The sequence below is a fragment of the Athene noctua genome, chromosome 12 (assembly GCF_965140245.1).
Source record: "Athene noctua chromosome 12, bAthNoc1.hap1.1, whole genome shotgun sequence".
Classification (NCBI taxonomy): Eukaryota; Metazoa; Chordata; class Aves; order Strigiformes; family Strigidae; genus Athene; species Athene noctua.
In genome coordinates, this window is record NC_134048.1 from 23,804,720 (window position 1) to 23,825,685 (window position 20,966).

Genomic DNA, 20,966 nt, shown 5'->3' on the forward strand with positions numbered 1-20,966 from the left:
AATATTAAGCCATTTCAGCATTACCAGTAATTTAATTGACTATGTTTAAATGGTTTGTTATCAGTAACATTGTTGTGGATTTCTTCAACGTCAGGAAGGTAATCAGAGTAAGCACCAGACGTGCACGCCCCACACAAATCAATTATGCCATAAAACTGAACTTAATGAATAGACATTTTCATATTTTGTTTTATTTGAAGTTGCTTTATTTGCATGTTAATATAAACATGTGCAGCTAATTTCAGAAAGCAACTTGCATGCATAATTCTGCACCATTTCGGGAGCCCGTGCTGCGCGGGGACGATGCCTCTCGCAGCGCTGGTTGCTGCGTTCGAGGGTGACACAAGTCCCGCCAAGGGAGGGCAGAGTGTCCCCTCCCGGTGCCTGCAGCGGGCACCCCCAGCACCCCCAGCACCCCCAGGCCCGCCGTGCTCTGCACCCCAAGCGCTGGCAGGTCCGTGACCCAGTATCGCCCTTCCTAGGAGAGTCTTCGCACCCATGGAGAAGGGAGCAGAGCGCTCCCCTCCGCCCTGAAGAAACCCAAGCAACGTATTCTGTCTAAAACAAATTTTTATTTTCGGGGGTGCAGCCAATTCAAGGGAAAAGTTATCTGCTGAATGCAAGTTTATAATAACCCTTAGACAGGTATCTGCTAGCTGCCTCCTCAGCTCGGCTGTGGAGAATTTATCCTTTCCACTGTGGAAGCCATCGGCGTCCAGCAAATGGAGCCCCTGTTAAAAACGTGCATTTTCTCTCTAAATGAATCCACTTGTTGCCTATCTGCCTAGACGTGAGCACCAGTTTCTCATTTTAACTCAATTTTAACTACAGAATGTTTACTCTTTTCCATCATTTTTGCTTTTGGAAGCCACAGCTGCTCCCTAACGGGAGGCCAATGAATTCAGCTGTCAGTGCCGTGCAGGGGTGGTCCGAGCCCCCACGCAGGCGGGGGAGCAGTGAGATGCCCGCGGGGGGTGTCAGGGTTCGCGCCCAGGCTGCTCGGACGAGAAATGGGAGAAGTGGGAGGCTGCAGCGTGGCGAGTGGGGGCTCGGGCTGGCCGCTGGCTTCAGCACCGTGTCACCCTGCACGTGCTCAAGCACATGAAAGAATAATTGAGCACGTGTTTAAAATAGTCCAGAAATCAGGGAAAAACTGACACCACACTTACTAATGGGTATGATTTATAGAGCAGCATTCCTGAGGCTTCGTATCTTGACAGCAGAGTTTATAATAGTGTCCTTTAGGACAGGGAATATAGAAGAGTTCATCTACTGTCTGTTACAGAAGCCTCTGGTTTTTTAAAGCTTGTTTCAAATGCGTAGGGTGGCTCTAAATGCCAAGTCACTTCTTTTTTTTTTTTTAATTAACAAACATTTTATATGTGTAAACATACAACACAAACAAACATATAAACAGAAAGTGACAAAGGTATTTTAATGAGACTGTGAACTCAAAGTAGGGGTGTAGGGTATAGTCTCAAAGACTCAGCTGTCTTCTACAGATGCACTGAGCCGTGCTCAGTTAGCTAGCTCAGATTTTCCTAGCTCTGTGGGTGAGAAAAGCTCGAGCTCCGTATGGGCTCCCCTTGGAGACGTGCCCACGTCTCTGCGTTGGTTTTGCAGGATCTGCGAGAGCCTCGGCGGTGCAGGTACACTGTTACCTCTGTGGGATCTGCCTGGTTTAGCACCAGCTCAGGTCTGCCTGCTTGACCTGCAACAGAAGCATGCCCTTCAGCACCTAAAAGCTTAACACTTATGCTTAACTTAAATTACTAGTCTCAGTTCCCACCCACTTGGCCAGCGGGATGACGGAGTTCAGTGTGACCACCCCAAAGGTCAGAGGCTGTTACCAAACCCAGCACGGGGCATGAACTTTTTGCGTATCAGAAACTGCAGAGGCTAAAGACAGTCGACTGCATAGTTTGTTTTTGTCTAGATTCATTTAGTGAAAACTAAGGATTTTTGTTTCCTGGCTCTCAAACAGACAGTTGTGTTTCGTCACCGGGTACAAACAGGCAACAGCAAAATAACCTGCCCCGCAGTGACCGTGGAGACCTACCCTGGCCTTGTGGCTTTGTTACAGGCTGAAGTAGTGACTAAAGCTCCTTCGTCCCGGTAGTCCCAGTTTAAAACCCCAAGGACCGCAAAAGCAAAACCTTAAGCCCTGAAGTACCCCCCTTCCCTTTAGGTAAGTCTGGAACACCCCAGCGGGGGGATGCCGGGTCCAGCCCGGCACGTCGCTGCTCGGGCACGCTGTGACCAAGGGCTGCTCCAGGCGTGCTGGAGTGACCAGCAATCACCCGGGTGCCCCCGCCACAGGGAGCTGCCGGAGCACCCTGCCCTGCCCCTTTTGTGAAGGCAGCAGGGCCCCAGGGCTGGAGAGCCCAGGGAATGAGGGGATACACCCAGTCACCAAGAGACCAGCCGGCACATCTCTACAGAAACCATGTGCTGTCATTGTGGTCAACAGTATCTTAATAAATATATCAATTTATCGTCAGTTGTGCAGCCTCATTTCACGTCTGGAAGCAGCACAGGGATGTGGCCACCTCCAGCACTGCATTTTCTTACCTCAGGGCTCTGCTGGATACCAAGGAGCAGGAGACAGCAGCTCCACCTGCAAGCTGGAGCAGGAAAGCAAGCTGCAAACAGATGGTTTCAATTACAGCCCCGGCACCAAACCTGAATAATGACTGTGCAGCTGACATAATATTAAGAGTGTTGATAATGCTGTTAATTGTTAAAGAAGAACCTGCAAAGCAAGGATGAATTGCATGTCATGAGTCCCTCTGCAGGAGCGCTATAAACTACCAGGGAAAAGGTCTGAGGTTCAAGTTACTAAATGAGGGTCAGTTTTTTGAGACAGCAGTTGTGTAGCAGGTGAATTACTACATGGCAGAAGACATCCGAGGGGTGGCCATGGCTGTAATACGCAAATAACTGGATGCTGTGATTCAATCTCTACCCAGAATTTACTGTTTGCTATTGTTTACACCAGACTACTTTAATACTTGTTATTTACGATTTAGTTTATGTTAATTAACTGTGTTTGACAGTCACTAGGCTGAGTGCTCAGTATTTTGTTTCAATACAAAAAAACCCCAAAATTACCCAAAGAGAGCAGATTCAGCTGTGCAAACTGGGATCTTGCTCTGTCTCTGATTTCAGGTGCCTTTTGTCTCTTGCTCTCTGGCTGGTAAGACTAGTCACTTCGTTTTCCTATTGCTTTGGTACAGTTGTTGTTGCTAATAACAGCTGAAAAAGAGAGATTGTATTATATCTGAATTCTAATCAAGGTTTTCCTAAGAGCTTACTACTTGTAACTGGGACCAGCTGGAGTTGTCCATGGCATCCGTGACTGTTAATTTTTTCATGCTTGCTTGAAGGTCACACCATAAGTGGCTGCATTTCCCAAAGAGCTCAAGACCACTTCAGACACGTACAAGCACAGAAGAGCTGTTGTGAAAACCCATCCCCAATTCCGGCTGCAAAAGACGTCAGTATTTAACCCGTAAACGCCTTCTGCCTTCACGCAACTTCTCCGCGAAGCGCACAGCCGAGGTGTCTGCCCACCGCGGCCCACGGAGCGCTCACCACCGCGAGGAATCAGCATCTGGGAGATGTCGGGTCCTCAAGACACCCAGGAGAGTCTGTGAAACCAAGGGCAGCCGCACGTCACGTTGGATGTGTCGAGAAGCCACCCTGGGGAGCAGCACACTGGGGCCGAGGCGGCATCGCCCCGGCCCAGGTTGCCCCCAGGGGCACAGACCCGCTCCCCGGTCCGTGCCCGCAGCAACGGAAGCGACACGGAGGGGGCTCGCCCCTTTCTTCAAAGGCAAAGGAAAGTTTTCTGCAGTTCATCTGACTTGTTCAGCCAAAATCAGCTGAGAGAAAAACGCTGAAGGATCAGGTTTGCCTTTTCCTTGCTGACTCCCACCATCCAAACCTCCCAGCTGCTCGTGGCTCGCTTGCAGGAGGCCAGGTGGACGGAGATGTCACGTTCTGTGCTCTTACTCGTTTGTCTGAAAAAGTTTAGCCACAATGCCTTGGACATTTCTGAAAATAACTTCACTAAAAATGGGTGACCTTTTTCTCGTAAAGCACTCTAGCTTCCCCCAGGATTTGCAGCAGAGATTACTGGGGTGGAGTCGTACCAGGTACAGCCTGTGTGACCACTGGGACGCTCCACTCGAATCTGGCCCGTGGAGGGGAGCAAGGAGCAGGCTGCACACGATCAGAGAGGGATTCAGATGTCCCGGGCCCCCTCCCCACTGGCGAACTCGGGTGCGGGGTCTTCAGATAAATCTCTTGGTGGTTAGGACATCGGTTGTCACGGGAGTCAAGATATAAAAACATGAAAATAGAGGATGTCCCGACATGGATGCGACACAACAAGCACCAATGTGGAGGGAGGGACTTCTCCTGGGCCACACCGATCCTCTGCTCCATCCTGTTCGGATGTTCTCAGCTTTGCTGGGGCTGATCGACACGGGATTTATATTGAGGTAAAGAAACACAACAGAGCTGCAAAACTAGTGACAGCCATTACAAAAATGAAAAGAATAAACAAAGCAGTTGGGTATTATTCAATAGAGCATTAATGCTACAAAGACACAAAATAGGCACTAGGGAGTCATGCCTATAATCAAATCTTAAAAAAAGATTAGGGACAGGATGAAATGAAAGGCCAGACATATTTGATTCTCTCTGTTAGTTAAGAGAATTACATGTTACACAATGAAAGAACCCAGTAACACACACACAAAAAAAGGGAATAATTACAGTTATTTTGGAACAATGAGAAATCTGGGAAGATAGATCTAATTTTTTTTTTCCTCCATTTTAAGCACAAAGTCCGGCTGTTTTCAGTCTAGGTTAACTTCAGACATTTATTTTCCATGCCTAAGAAGCTTTCTGACTGGGAACAAAGTGAAAGAAAAAAAAAAAAATTATATTTGTAAGCCATTTCTGTTTGAGAAATAACTATTACAAGCAGTCAGGCTAGCGCATGAAGTTAATCTTAAACAAGGCTGAAGGTTTCTTATTTTCCTTCTTTCCCAGGAACAGCAGTTTCCCACTTCTACCCCGCTGCAGACTGCAGCTGCTCACCGCAGGGTAAGGTTCCCCCTCGGCACACGGGGCTGGTCCTGTCTCGGCACCGATTTCCCTGGACAGACACACACCGGGAGGGTAAAACGTCCTGGGAACGACGGCTGGAAGATCAAACCCCTGTGCTGCTTCCAGGCCCTGTAAATAACCTCGCGGGGCAGGCAGCACCGACGCTGGAGCCACGCACGTACACGGCTCTGATCCACGCGCTCTGCGCGGCGGCGGGGGGCCCGCGGGGCACGGGCTGCTCCCGGCAGGTGCTTGGGCAGCGTCGGGAGGGATGGAGCAGCCCCAGCAAGCACCCACGCGCGTACCCTCTGCTCACTTGTCCCCGCTGGCCACCCAGTCAAGTGGGTTTGGTCTTTGAAGTATTTTTTAGGCTCAGGAGAAGGTGAGTACAAAGAGCAGGTGAAACACCAGCGCGTTGACCTGTTGGTGAGGAGAGATAACGGGACTGGCGGACGCTTCAGATCCTCTTCAAAAACATGCAGTATTTTTTAGGTACCACCCAAAATGCAGGGCTTTCCCCTCTCTGCTCGGCTCTAACCACCAGGAGATAGTTTCCCTCCCTCCTTCTGGTCGGGTGAATGTTTATTGCACTAAAAGCTGGAGCAGCTAAGACAAGAACAGGTAAGATTCCCGGCCACAGCACGGCCACCGGGAAGGCAGCTGGAGCAGCAGCAGGACCGGGACGGTTTGCCCGCTCTGAGGAGCTCCTCCGAGTTCCTCCCTCTCTGGGCACGGAGGATCCGGCAGCGCTCGGCCTGGGCACACCGAGGCACCGGCCTGGCTCCCTCCTTCCCGCGCTGCGGTCCCGGGCAGAGGAGCTGCAGCCGGCAGGGAGGGCTGGAGACGGGCTGGGCTGCAGATGGTGGGGAGTCACCGCCATCTCCCTCCTTCGGGGTCTTCTGCGAAGAGGGTTTGGCAGATCCTCCTTCACCCTCTTGCAATGGGCAATTCCTGGGCTGCTGCGGGTACTCATCACACTTAGTGTCCTGCACTAATAGCCAAAGCGCTTCCAGAATGAATCTCTCTCCTAAAAATAAATGCAAGTAATATCAGATGCCATCCTGGGTAACAAGAATTAATAACTTGTTTCTTCAGAGTCAAGTGCATCCCATGGACAGGAGGGGAAATATCTGTAACCTGCCTCTGATTACAACAGAAGATAATGGGGCTGTTCCTGGGCCTTCCTCATCCGTCACTGTCTCTTCTTGCCATTAGCTATTTACTCCACACTCGTTGAATCATACCCTGGATTTCATTATCAAAACCAATAACTGTGTTTTGTTACAAACCAGAGTATGTTGCGCTCTGCCTGAAAAAAAAAAAACAAAACAAAACCAACAACTGGCATTGTATTTCTCATAATAACTTTTAATTGGATTTTAGCTCTCTGCCTTTTATGCTTCATCTTAGGCTTTATTGGGTTTAATTACAAATCCATAGCTATTTGTTATGTGGCTCTGGTTTGATATTTTGCACTGACAATTACATTTTTATTCAAAGAAAAAATGTATTAGGAAAAAATAGCAAGAGGCAGGCTCATTGTATGAGCTGATTAATTGAATTCCAGTTTTATGTGCAGTTCTGGTGAATGATTGCATGCCAAAAAATGACTTGAATATTAGATCAGAGTACACTTATTCATTGTAATTGGTTTGCACAGAGTGCAAGCTGCTGTAATGATAGATCAGCTGTGAAAACACAATAGCAATGGAGGCACTCGGGGCCCTGATCCGATGTCCCCTAAAACTTCATGATTCTTTAAAATCGCTCCATGCAGGAGAGCGGTGAGATAGTGAAGCTTCAGCACTCTCCTTTAGGGAAAGCAAGGACAAAATGTCTCTACCTCCACTACGGTCCTTCTTTTGAGCATTGCAATTTAGATTTAATGATTCATTACTCTTATTAGCAAATAGGGTGCTATATGTTTTCTCAGAAAAATAGAGAATTCTTAGACAAGTTGCCTGCACCCAATGGCGAGACGTGATTCCGGCCAGCCCCGGGGAAGGGAACTCCTCGGGGAAGCGTTCTGGTCTTTCTCCACATTTCATCCCCTATTGGCCATACGGCAGCAGAGCGCGCGGATGCACACGCCGGGACCTGCCCCACCAGCTCCAGGGTCTGTCTGCTGCAGACAAGGGTCTTGGGGCACCGAGGCGCCTCGGGCAGCGCTGCCCAGCCTGCGAGCACGGGGAGAGCCCGAGCCTCTTGCTGGGGAAACCTCTGTGTATTTAGTCATAGCCAAGAGCCTCACAGCAAACGCACCTGTGGAACACGGAGACCTCTCACCACACTGCATTTCCATAACAATAACCCGCAGTACTCTCCTCTGAAGCTCCGGTGGGAGGTTCTGCAGCTCAGCACCATCCCACAGCGGAACTTAACGTGACGCAGCACTGAGAGATACGACCTGACAGACTTGTGGCCACAGGGAGTCTTGCTGGAGAAAGCAGATTTTACTGTTTGCTCTCCTCACCAACCACCATTAAATATAGTTTGCCAAGTACTGAAATTATTTAGTCACCAAAGTTTTATCATGTCACATCAAATTAATTTGAAAGTAGGCGAGGCCAAACGCCAGCCCATGAGCACACCAGACTGATGCTCTGAACCAAGATCCAGGGTGGAAAAAGAAATGCAGAGTCCTACTTTTAGAAGCTGGAGCACTGCAATGAAAGAGAAGTTGGTAATTTATTACCACAAAATGATTAAATAAAAAATAAATTTTTTTAAAAAAAAAAAAAAGGAAAAAACCCCTTCTTACTCAGCTCTGAAAACCTGCTGGAATAAGAGAAAAGGAGCCACCCCACACCCCCCCATGTATTTAACCTTCCTTCCAGACATCGAGTTTATTATATCAACCCTCCGCTTCAAGTCAAGTCCCTCGTTACTCCTCTGGCCTGTGCTCATTGACCACAGCTATCCCTGGAGCCTTCTTGTTTGCAAAACGCAGTTCACAAATAATGACATTTGAGGGGGCAGAATCACACTTTGCTACTCTCAACTTCGCAAAGCAAAGGACAATGAGCATAAACCTGGAAAATAAATCCATGCTTTTTTTTTTTTTTTCCCTTGGGAAGCTGAGTGCCAAAACCTGGATAGGGACATTCTACAGCCTGGAAGTTTGAAAACCCTTGCAAGTTTTGATTGTGTGGGGTTTTTTTAAAGCTTACCAAACAAATCTGGAAGGAGAATTTGGTGTCACAAGCACTGACCTAGATCATAGCAAATTTACTATGTAAAAAATCAACTGTACACTCTTATTAAGGGAAGCCGTTGTGACTGTTTGATTGCACTGACACTGGGCTTGTACCACATCAGTGCAACAGCTTTATCGGAATTCCTCCTGATCCTCACTGACAGGAGAGGGGGGAGCCGGGCGCCTGCTATTAAGCAGTCAGCAACGTTATGAGTTGACAACAAATGTCCAGACCTTTTTGCAATAATGCTGCTTTTTAAACCAACCCCTCAGCTGCACTGCAGCAAACTTAGAAAATACCATACTTTGTCAAATGTCGCTAGACAGTCATGCATAGTTTCTTTATTTTTATAGCATCTTCCTGAATAATTTGTTTATATAAAACTTCCCCATTGCGTGCAGCCTAAGAAGTCCGTGACTGCAAGCACGAGTGCTGCCGGGCCCTTTCACACGCGTCCCACCAAGCCCTGTCAGCCAAGGTTTCCATTTTCTGCAGAAAACAGAACTTGCACAGTCGAGTGTGCAGCGAGGAGGCGAATAACGTCTTGGGTGTCAATATAAGAAAGGCCTCCACTGGCTGGGGCAGCGGCTCTTGGCAAGGTCTGAATGAAATAAATAACTTTCCTTTCATCCACCCAGGCTGAAAGCCTGACGTGCTGAGCTGCAGGAGCGCTGGGAGAGAGCCTGGCACAAACAAGACATGTCAGACTGCTAAAGAGATTAGAAGAAAAGTGGCTCCTCTGAAGTGGTCTTCATACGGTCGCATCTAGAGAAATCAGGATCAGCCAGGAAAAAAGTGAAATTAAGGGAGATGGTCAGCAGCAGACAAAAGGCTCTCTTCCATAACAAGATGAAAGAGATTTAACAAACAAACAAACAAGAGATAAAAGTCAAACCAAACACTCCAATGCATTTGGTCCAGTGAGAAGGGAGAGAGATCTGTGCAACACAGATCCAGTTACTAATTTTATTAAATCCATTATCTGGAGAGAGATTCACATCTCGGTGCAGGTGAGTGCACAAAGCACAGCTCTCGGATGGATTTGGAGGGAGGTTCTCCCCACTTAGGAGTACTAGTTAGAACCATCCCATTCTTATAAGAGAAAACGTTCTCATCGTAGCACTACACAGCACAATACAAAACCCCATTAATAGAAACTGAATAATTGGAATGGTCACTGTGAACCTCTGAACTGAAATACAACAGCCAAGGAAACATAATACTTCCCTTAAATGTGTTTGTAACTCACAGTGCAATATTGAGCGTCTGCTCCGCCGACTCTTAATATCTTTCCATTTTACCTGCAGCAGTCCTGACCTAAAGCCAGTTCTGATGCTCGGCTCCCCAGATTTCAGAATCTGAACATCCCAGAGACAAGCAGCCCTCTGCAGCTGTCACCACTGCGTGGAAGATAAGCTTGTTGCAGCTGGTACTGGGGAAATTGCCCAATTAATTTTTTCAGACCCGAACAGCAGCACTGGAAAAGAAATGACATATTAGAGATCTGCCAGTTTACTGTGCCTGAAGAGTCAGCGCAGGTCAAGTAAAAGCAAGGTAACAAGTGCCTAAATATTTACGTGCAGGATGGTTTCAAGGGATTTTCCTGAATGCTTTCAAGTTCTCAGCTGGACAAATTTGAGTAGCTTTTGTGCCTCAGCTCATATATTCCACAAAAATATAATGTATGAGTGTTAAATGTTGCCATCAGCATAAGACTGAGGAAACAAAACAACTTAAAACACACCTAGGAGGGAAAACAAAGAAAATCCATGTTTCTTCTTCGTTCCTGCGTACCAGTCCTCCCCCTCCTCTACCCACGCCGTCCCAGGGACGCAGGAGCTCGGACTCAGCACAGGGAGGTGACTCCCGACGGGGTCTGGAGCCAGGGAGGTTGAACCCGTGGGCGCTGCCGCGCTCCCTTACCTGCACGGTGGAAGCTCCCTGGTGGCACCAGCTCACACAACGTGCCTTTGAAGGAAAAGCTGCATCCTGCCTTTTTTTCTTTGCACTTCCCTCGCAAGAGCCTGTGTTTTTCCTTTGAATCTCCCAACAGCTCTTCGTGGGTGCGAGGGGAAGAGGAGTAAAAAGCCACCAAGCCCTAGACTGGGATTGAAGCATGAGATTTGCTGGCTGGTTCTTACCACTTGCAGAGTCATCCCAGGCAGGCTGCAGGAAGAGAATGTATATATACTGATATATGTATTTCTATATTAAAAGCCACAAGACATATCTCAGTGCAGAATGAGCAGCCTTTTTCACAAGGCTTTTCCTCCAAACTTTATTCCTTTCTTATACAGAAAGATGTTTAAACTATTGGTCATGAATATTGGTTACAGGCTGGACCAGAGGACCCTCAGCTGATCCTGGCTTCTTCTGGTTATTCATTAACTAGCGCTAGAAGATAAGCATTACGCCTTTTCCCGTTAGCGGTATGAACTGGGGGCACGTCTGTGCCTCGTGAGCAGGCCCGCAGCAGACAGCGTCCACCGAGCCGGAGGGAGGAGAAGGGCCAGCGCTCTCCAGGACACGCTCACAGGCGACGCGATGCTCAGGCGGGCGCCTGTCACTGGTGGGGGTGGCTGCTGGTGGCCTGGGTCAGCCCAGAGTAACCTTCTCCCACCACCAGCTCACGGAGGTGGGAGCTGGGAGCTACACGGGGGCGATGAACAAGTTTGACAGACTTGAGACCAGGAGTGATCACACCAGTGCTTATACCGGGTCCAGAGGCTGCTGAGCCAAGGGCAGAGCAGCCCAGCAGCCCAGGCCATGGCACTGACAAATTATGGGTCAGTAAAACATCGACATTCCCAGAGCATTGCACTAACCCTTGCTTTAAAACAGCGCGAGAAAACAGATCAGTTTCTTCTCAGGTAGAACAACCCTAAGAAAATTTTAAAATTATTTTTACAGAGAATATTTTACTTGTTTCTTGACACCCATAACATGCAATAGCACACAATATATTATTATTTTATTTCCCCTTTACTGCAGCAGGACAAAAATTACTGTGTTATTTGCTTGCATAAGTAAAAAAAAAAATCCACAGGAACAAGAAACTACATATTAATTCTTGTTGTAACAAATCATCTGACACAAACAGCCAAAGTCCTACTGGCTTTTTGCTGATGACTACATGCAGCCCAACGCAGAGATGGCAATTTCCCAGCTTGAGGTGGCAAGTCAGCGGCGTCTCCTCCGGAGCCTGTCAGACACCCCAGCGAGGGGAGCAGGGGAGAGGGGCAGAGACAGGGGAGCCTGGAGGTGCCAAGAGAAAACAGAGAGTGTGAGTAAGCGCGTGTTTAACAGTGTCTGCTTGCTGTCAGTAACGACAGTCTTTAACAAACAGCCCATTTCTGTGGAGACAATTCCAACACTCGAGGCAGTGTATACTACTTTTTTTTTTTAAATGTCAATTATCAACCCCAGTTTAACTGCTTCTGACTGGGCATGACAAGATCAGTGTTGATTTGGCAACTACTTTATCTTATCAAATGGGGAGGGGGGGTGTGTTATGAGGTTCAGAAGCAACCCCCTTGATTCCTGACTGCGCAGCCCTTGCTGCTACAATACCTTGGGAAAATAAGTGGCTCTGCAGTGTGAAGGCATCTTCCTCCCGCTGCTCCCACGGCAGGCCCCGCTGCAGGCAGAGCACAGGAGTGCAGGCAGCTTTAGAAGGTCCTCAGTAAGCGTCTGTCTTCAGGTAGAAAACTGCCTCTGACCTACCCCACACGAACCATCAAATGATCTGCGTGCTCAACACGCTCTGGAACGCACGTCGCGCTCAACAACAGAGGAGTGCTCTCCAAGGAGAGCTCAGGAGCACACAGCGCTTCCTTAAGAAACTGAAACTTAAATAAGCACCGATAAGTCAGAAATTACATCTCCTCGCATGGATGAATGGGTGAAAATCATCACATTGCACAAGCGTCGCTGTAGTGCACTTCATGTAGAGGATGGGCGCGAGTCACAGCAGGGGAGAGCCATTGAGGGAGAAGTGCAGCACGACGTGCAGGGTGGGCTGCCCTTCTCACACAGCCTGCGGTGCTGAGGCTGTGAGACTGCGGCTCGTAAGACCTCACAAGTGTGACAGAACCGAAAACACAGTGGTGAAAGGACAGAAATATTCCCTACGGTTCCCACATTCTCCTCAGACCGGCTAGCGGCACCAAGTAACCCACCGCATGAGCGGGTATCTGGCATGGATGCTACAAAACCTCCAATTCACACAGCATTTGATGCTCACCCATTAAGAGTCGGATTTTCTCTGTCTCATGAAAGATTTCAGGGAATAAAATTTCTCCAAGACGCCTGTTGCCCAAAGCAGGAGCCCTCGCAGGAGAACATGGCGTGGGGCAGGTCAGCTTGCAGGGGGGTTTCTCCTCTCCCCTGACTTGTCAGTGTAGTCTCTCCACACTATCTGAGGGCCCATATCACGCCTGGAAGAGGCATCTCTGAAAGCAGGCCGGGGAAATGGCTTTGGCCATCTTCCGCAGCATGTAGGAAAAAGGGCTGTGTCCCCGCTGAGGAGCTGAGACCTGCTGTGCTTCAGGGCCACCCAACAGTGCCGGAGTCCGCGCTGCAGCCGACGTTGAACATGTTAAGAGAAACCCCAGGCACAAGTGCTGTTTTCCCCCAAATTTCTTTTGTACCTCATTGCATTTGGACCCGTAAGCGTGGCTACTGCTTTTTTAAACTCAGAAATTGAAGTAATTCAAAGCTAGTAACAAAACTGATGAAATGAAATCTTTTTCTTTTAAACTGTCAGACTTCTCAGCTGGTAATGTCACAGATGGTATTTTGTTTTTTAAGGGACATATGTGATGTAATCTATGAAAGCTTTGACAGGCAGCTATGGAGGGGATGTAAGGAAGGGGAGACGAACACTGATCCTCTAACGTGGGGACAAGTTTTCACGCCTCCCCGGGTGGGTGAAGTGCCTGTGCCTCTCTGGAGAGCTGGGACTGTTGACCTTGGACTCGTTTGTGAAATTAATATGAGCAGCAAGTTAGAAAACCTGCTTCTGCTGCAACTGGGAAGTCATCCCCCTGGTTCAGAACACAGATTAATTTAAAGAAAACAGACTGTCCCTACTCAGTGAAAACTGAGGGAAGCCTGGAACCAGCCCCTGCAGAACTGAAGTGGGAATTTCATATCGCTACAGAGCGGAATGAAGAGCTCCTGTTCTTAGACAAGCTGCATTGTCTTGTGCTTGTCAGCACAGGTGTGTGCCAGCACCAGGACAAACAAAAGGGTACCAATATGAAAGTGAGAGGGAAAAAAGAAAAACAAAGGCTAGACTTAGGCAAGGAGAGATGCTGACAAGCAGACAGAAGACAGGACAGTTTGAGGTCACATGCTAATTTATATTCAGGAACAGCTTCCAGTTTCAGCCTCAGGATCAACTGTTATTTTTCCCACCTATTATCTTCTTGAATGTCCTTGTGCCAAGAGGAAGTGACCGTGATTCGTGTCTGTCCTTGGACAAGCTGCTGAGGACCGAGGGGCTGTAGCCCTGCAGAGGCTGCGTCACGGGGACGTTTTTGATACCACCACCCCAAGCACATGGCGGTAGAGCCCTGCACGCTCCCTGAGGTGACTCCCTGTGCCCCCAACAGCATCCCGAAAGCAGCACGACAGCCAAGGCAAAAGCATTTCATTCCTTAGTAGAATTGAGATCACTGAGCAAAGGATATCCCTGGAAAAAACAAGCCTTATGTTTGAAGTAAACATCATAATAAAATGGATTACTGAACAGTACTTTCAAGAGTTTCAAGCAGGCAGAACACTGAAATGCTTGAAATAGTTTTCTCTTTATCCTACTGGCATTAGTCAGTAACAGCTCAATCAGACAAGCTTTGCGGGGAAGAAAGAGCGGAGGAGTCTGGACGAGGAAGGTGAGATTTTTAAGGAAGAGTAAAACCTGAGAGCAGCTGTAAGCCACTCAAAACTAGGACAGAAAATGCCATTATTGGGGTCCTCATTATACCCCACCTCACTGCTTGCCATCTGCCTCCGTACCCAGGGGGGTTTTAATTAGCAGGACATGCCAGCGTCCCGGGACCTGGCGATGGGACAGAGCGAGGAGCAGAGAGCGCTCCGCCCGGCAGCCACCAGCACGTGCTGCAGCATCAGAGAGTAGATGCTAAAACTCTGCCACACTGGAAAAAAAATAAATATGCATTTTAACCTTTCTCGCATTATGTTTACCCACAGTTTATTCTTAGTCCTGTTACCTTCTTCATTTCTGTATGGAGGTCTAAAACATGCGAAGGTATAAACTTACAATTTGAAACAAGCTGAATCGGGTAGAAAATAATTGCTCTTTGCAAACATGCTGGGTATTATTTGGGGACCCTCATACAAGGTGTGTGAAGAAATGTAAATTAGGGAAGTGACTGTACTGATCAGAACAGAAAAAAAGAATAACCTAAAAATACCCTAAAAATTCAAGACTAGGGAAAGGCATATAAGCTGGAACGTGGTCCAAAAATAAAGATGGGGTCTACAACAGTATCAGTATTTCCAGATAAGCTGTGCAAAGGAACTGGAATTTGTCAGCCTAACTTATAGCAGAAAGGTAGCAGGAGTGAAAAATGGAAAAGTAGAAGAAAATGAGCTTCAGTATCAAAAGAACATCTCAGCTTGAGAGCGCCTTTCCAGCGCTGCCCGGGGAACATCACTGGAAGAGAGCTGGTTCCCAGCTTAAGACAACCAGATTAAACTCTGTGAATTGAAGAGAGGCCTCACACTAAAACCTGTATGTTCTTTACATATGAAGATAGCTGACATTTAATTCGGACCAGAAAGCAGGCTGATGGAGAAAGAGTTTAAGTGGGACTGGAAATGACACCCTAGATAACAATTCAAACCCCACCATTAAAGTCAGCTCACTCTACAGCTGCAGCAGTGGCGAACTGGTGGCAGAGAGAGGGGGCATCCGCGCTGGCGAAGGGAGAGGACACGGGTGGCTGGGCCGAGGGGCCACGGCCAGGCAGGTCACCCCCCTCCCAGCACCTCCCAGCCCCCCGTACCCTGCAGTCACGTTTCAGCTACTCCCATGGCAGCACAGTGCTGGAACACGCAGACACTGGCACTCTTCAAAATAGATTTCTAAGAGAATTGCATGTATTACTACCAGTGCAGGGGAAAAAAAAAAAAAAAAAGATGACTCACCAGAGAAATTAATGGGCTATAGTAATACTATGATCCTACTGAAAATGGACCCGTGTTTTTGCTAACAATTAATGGTCTATCCTGAACCACTCCGGCTCTCGTTTGTATTTCAAAGATCTCACGGCTGCAGTTCTGCCTCAGTTTTTGCCACCTTATAAATGGGTGTGGGAAAGCAAAACCCAAGTGGTTTAATAATGTAACGTCCTGGAGTGTCTCACCTTGACCACAGGGTGCGGGTGAGAGCCCCGGGAAGATTGCCGAGCCCCCGCGTGGTCGAAGCCTCTGAGCTGTGTGGTGAGCCAGGCAGGAGCGGCCGGACGGAACCAAGACCTTTCTCCGGTGGGGTGGTCAGAGAGCACCTTCACCTTCCCCATTTTACAGAACTGCTGAAAACCCAGAAATTAATAATAAAAACATGACATGTGTAAGGGTAGGGGAAGAGCATCATTCCAACCTGCAGTATGTGAAGTGTTTGCCAACATACGGGGGCTGATCCTTGGCTCATGTAAATTGCCACAGCTACACGAATATCTACGGAGTTACGACATACCCTACCAGTTAAATACCATTCTCTGTTGGCAAACATTTCACAAATCCTCATATCTATTGGGGGCTGAAACAAAACTCTTCTTCCACCCCCAGTAAACAGCTTGGTGGAAGCAAAGTTCTCGGAGCCCATGAGCTCAGCTTCTCTCAAGCAGTTCTGCCTCCCCCGGACACATTGCATGAGCTAGAGCATGTTAGAAGGCAGACACAAAATAAACTGGGAGCTGTGCTGATGGCAGAAACAAAGCTTGTTCTGCCTTTTGACACGTTCTCCTTCCATGATTGTCCATCCATATTGTTGATGCAAATTCCTAATTATGTCTTCTGAAATAAACCTCCCTGCCCCTGGCAGTTTCAGAGCTGAGAAGAGGCAGAAGCCCACCTGCAGCCTGTCCGCTCTTACCTGACAACTAGCAGGAGCAAGGAGGTTGCCATCGCACTACACACGACGCCTCTCACCCCACAGTACAGACCTCAGGAATAAAACACTAGAATTTGAGAGTTATAGAAACCTGAATTACAGATACTGAAATCGTACTCATCTCGGCAGGTTACCTCCCTGAAAATGCTATCAAATGTTCTCCTCCCCTAGTGTCCTGCTCAAGAGGACACTGGTACACGGTGCAGGAAATGAATAATTGCGTTGCTCTGTAAAGACTCTGGGTGGTCTCTCCATAATGTATGACAGCTCCTTGCCTAGCCAAGCAAATAGAAGGCAAAACCTTTCTGGCAGATATGCACAGAGGTACACCAGGGCTGAGTCACCCTTGTACTTGTCATACCCAGTGACTGCTCCATTTAGCTTTCGCCGAGATGGGAAATGCATGGCAATGAGAAACTTCTCAAAACAGCAAAGTTGAGCTCTGCAAGACGACTGCCCAAACGGCCCCGGCAGCGTCTCATCAACGCACCCTTCCCCCAGTCACTCAGTCCCAGATCCCCTGACTCTGGCGGCACTTTGCTGCTGCTTTTGTTCCTGTTGGACCTTCAGCGGGGACACACTGACTATTGGACCCCCCAAGTGCGACACAACTATTTGTTCAGTCCCAAAAGGTGATACCTGCACCGGCCCCGCGCAGACAGAAGGGCTCCACAAGTGCCATCACAGGGAATCAGCTGAAAACAGGAATTTTACAATTCTTCACCTGTACATCTATGTCACATGAATGTAACTAAGGCCATAGCTCCATGATTTGAAAGAGAACTGCTTCTCAGCACAGTCAGCAGGGCAGGCAGGTAGAAAGGACAAAACCAGAAATGGTTTCAGCATGGAAACGGACGGCGAGAGCGCGGGATCCCAGAGCACGACTTGTTCTGATGCCCACTTGTAGTAGAATGACACAGAGAACATTCTCCTACCACAAGCCACTGGCACAAATACCCTGGGTGCAGTCAGCAGGCTGCCTGTTCTCACGCTGACAAGGCTTTGGGTGCAAGGTGGGACCGAGCCAGCAGACGAGCTCAGCCCTGGTGACGGCAGAGCAGAGGCCGGTTGCGTGCGGCACGAACACCCGATCCCTTCTCCAGGCACAGTCCCAGTGGTGCCCTGCAGAGGGGGGACTGTGCTGGAGGGGAACACTGATCCCCTTGGGCAGCCAGCACACCACACAGCACCTACTGCTCGGCAGGGCTGTTTACTCACCATCACTGTGCAGCATGTGACTAAGGGAAAAAACGCTCTGCAAAGATTTAAGGCCAGCAGACAAACCCTCTTCTCCCCCCAGATTTCCAGTTTCTGGAGACTCACGTGTTCTAGGTAACAGAAGCATTAAAACTCTCACCTAAAACCTCTGCGCCCAGTTCTGGTCCCGAGATCTTTGTAGTCAGTTTTACTTCTGAGGCCAGTGGCAGGGCGGGAGCTCTGCCCGCTCGGGGTGGTGGGACCTGGCCGAAAGCACCCAACGCCCTGCGCCAGGGCGGCACCTGGCGCCTTCCTGCTCCCCAGGTCGGCACTGCGCCCCAGGGGCGACTCACCTGAGGTTCAACTTACCTGTGCCACGCATTTTGATCACAGGCTGCCTCCGGATTTTTCTTTGCAACAATGAAGAGAGAGGGATCGAGTCTGAGTATGTCACCGTGTGCTCCAGGGATCCGTCCAGTAGCCACAGATGAGGACCAGGCAGGTCAGAGCTGGCTGCTTCCTCCCAGAGGGTACGGGTCTGTGTGTATGTATATGTAACTCACAGATTTATATACCTTAAAATATATCTTTATATAAAAATAGATACACATGCATATATATAAACAGGCCCTTATGCAAAGAGAGCATTTGTCGTGCTTCATAAAGGTAACTGGAGGTAACGAGCACACAGCCTGTCACCGGAGATCCTGGAACGAAGAGGGAAACAGAACTAGAGAGGCTAAAATTGATTTGCCTTAGAGTTGGCTGGTATCACCAGGATCATTCCGCTCCTTCCATCATTATATTCACATAGCAAAATAATCATATCGTTGTTCAGGAAAAAAAGTTTAAAAAAATACAGAAGGGAAAGTCAACCAAAGAGAGATCTGAGCAAGCGGAGGGGTTTAAACAGCTGGACAAGGGCAATGACACAACAGAGTTGCAAGGAGAACCATCCATTTTATTTCATGGTAACCAGCTGCATAAATGGAAACCAGATTGCTAACTCGGAGTGGAAAACTCGCAAGAAAAATGTCAGCACTAGACCCACCAGGGGTGAGCCTGGGGGTTTTCCCTGCAGCAGCATCTGCACTCAGAGCAGAATATGCTCCACGTCCTCAGAACGTGGAAGTTAATGGTTAGACTGAGCTGCTATTTCAGGGAATTTGACTCATTAGCATTCTTGCTGTTTACAAAGGGATTGTTTTGAAGGTATGCAAAAAACCCTGATTAAGCTTTCCAGAATACTGAAATGTTTGTTTTGGAGAAAATTAATTGTACTCAGATAGTTCTGTAAATCTTGACCCTTACAAAATTACAGTAAACTTCATTTCAGAAAGAAACAATTTCAAATTACTTGAATGCTTCATCTGAAATCAAAATTACTTCCTTTTCAGGGAGCTTTTCAGGGATTTTCCTTAATGAGACAAACTTCTAAACTCAAGAAGTTTCAAAGCTCCTGGCTAAATTGAGACTATCTCTTATGGAGAACAGGAGCCTCCAAAATAATTGTCTAAGGATGTGACTATTCACGCATCGCTGTTTCTCTACTCACAGCTATGATTTTCCTGTTACAGAAATACAAAAAGCCATTAATGTCCTTGTCGCTACAAGCAGCTTTGCGAAGAGCCAGGGAGAGCAGCTGCTGAGGAAGCGCTGCCTGCACAGGGCTGCTGGCGAGAGGCAGAGATGACACACGCGGGTGTCAAGACGGAGGAGTCATGCGAGTGGTTTGAAACGGCACGTTCCACGGTTTTGTTTGCGGTTCTTAGGCGGCTGGCCTTTCCCCCTGCCCACCAGAACACCGTGTGCAGCACAGAAATTGGCCTTTCTGGCGATTTCAACGCCCAGGCTGGAGGCGGCTCCGCGCGGAGGGTAAAGCTGCTCTTGCCCTCCGGGCAGCGGCACCTGCCAGCCGCCAGCCACCGCGCGCAGGCGGAGCGGGACAGCGGCCCCCGGCCCCCGCGTCCTCACTAATCCACAGCCCGTCAGGGCAGAAACAAGGGCAGCTCTGACGGGGGTGACAGTGGCCACTACAGAAACAGGTTATTAGGAATAAGAAGCTGCCGGGCTCCGAGGGAAGAGCCGGAGGGCAGCTCTTACCTTGTATCCCTCAAGCACACAACCTGCAGTAATGAATTGCAGCAGGAGGCAAATTGGAAGAGAGAGCCCACGGATTACAAATGTAAAACTATGACACTTGCTCTTAACAGGTGCAGAGAGTAACCCTGTAAGAGATAAATGATACTGATGTGGAGAAGCTGAACAGAATGAAGCCAAGCAGGTAACTCTGTGTTTGATGATCAGCAAAGGACCGACCGTCTAGAAGAAAAGCAACGACACTGAGACATCCTACCTGCTGCCAAGGGCCATTAACACCGGAGAGTGCCTCGTGGTAGCTCCTCAGCATTCAAGTGATATTTATTCCTTCTGCAGGACTTAACCAAATAACAACAATACCTGTGAGGAATCTCTCTACACGCTGCCCATGACAGGGCCCTCCCGTGGTTCAACCCATGATTTATCTGGGAGCTCGGAGTGCAATCATTAGACCTCCACAGGAAGCAGAAGACTTTCTGAGGGCTAATGATCATTGCGAAACCTTCCCAATCGGTGCACAAAAGGTAATTTATCATAATTTGCTTCTGTAATGTTGATGCATTGAGCAATACTCCTATTGTTCAGTGGTCCCTCAGACCCTCCTGGCTAGCAGGGAGGCAGACGAAGCTGTGAGATGCAGGAGATGGACTATCCGTGCAAGGTCGCTTTTGCACACTCGTGTGTGTCTGATCGCCTCATCCGAGGAGCCTGGGAGAAACGTGCCCGGGTCAGTGGGCCGACAGCAGAGTCCTCAGTGTCCGATGGACCCGCTGTCTCTGCCCCAGCCTGCGAGGAGAGCAGTCAGGTGCTGCAGGAAAAGCTGTTGCTCCAGTATCTGTTCAATTGAATCCAAAGCTCATCAAAATGTTTATTTACATCACGTTTCCAGCCAGTGCTGGCAGTCAGGAAACCCAAACATCACCAAATTCACACAGCACCCCCAAACATGACAAACAGTTCTAAAAACCACAGAGGAACTGAGAATAATGCAGCACCAGGCAGGTCGTCTGAAAAACATTTTCCTTGCTGAACAGTTTCTCAGATGTGGGGGTTTTCTTCCCAGTATAGCAGAATAATGTCTGTTCTCTAAAATCTGTATTGTTATTTGCTTGACTGAAAAACAAAAATACCCACTCCTGAAGTAAGAAGCTCTAGGTTTTGCATACATGATCTGGGACTAACTCTGTGTGAAAGGAAATAAAGTACCTAAT

At 48.4% G+C, this 20,966-nt stretch overlaps 2 long non-coding RNA genes across 2 annotated transcripts; both read right to left on the minus strand.

Annotated features, from left to right (window-relative positions):
• Window positions 1-1,222: 1,222 nt before the first annotated feature.
• Window positions 1,223-8,594, minus strand: LOC141965266 (uncharacterized). The gene is made up of 4 exons (XR_012634440.1): window positions 6,260-8,594; window positions 3,112-6,145; window positions 2,572-2,624; window positions 1,223-1,711 (listed from the first exon to the last, which is right to left on the minus strand). It is a non-coding gene; the product is annotated as an uncharacterized LOC141965266 (long non-coding RNA).
• An 8-nt stretch (window positions 8,595-8,602) lies between these two features.
• Window positions 8,603-18,440, minus strand: LOC141965265 (uncharacterized). The gene is made up of 3 exons (XR_012634439.1): window positions 18,025-18,440; window positions 10,239-15,874; window positions 8,603-10,059 (listed from the first exon to the last, which is right to left on the minus strand). It is a non-coding gene; the product is annotated as an uncharacterized LOC141965265 (long non-coding RNA).
• Between the last annotated feature and the right edge of the window lie 2,526 nt (window positions 18,441-20,966).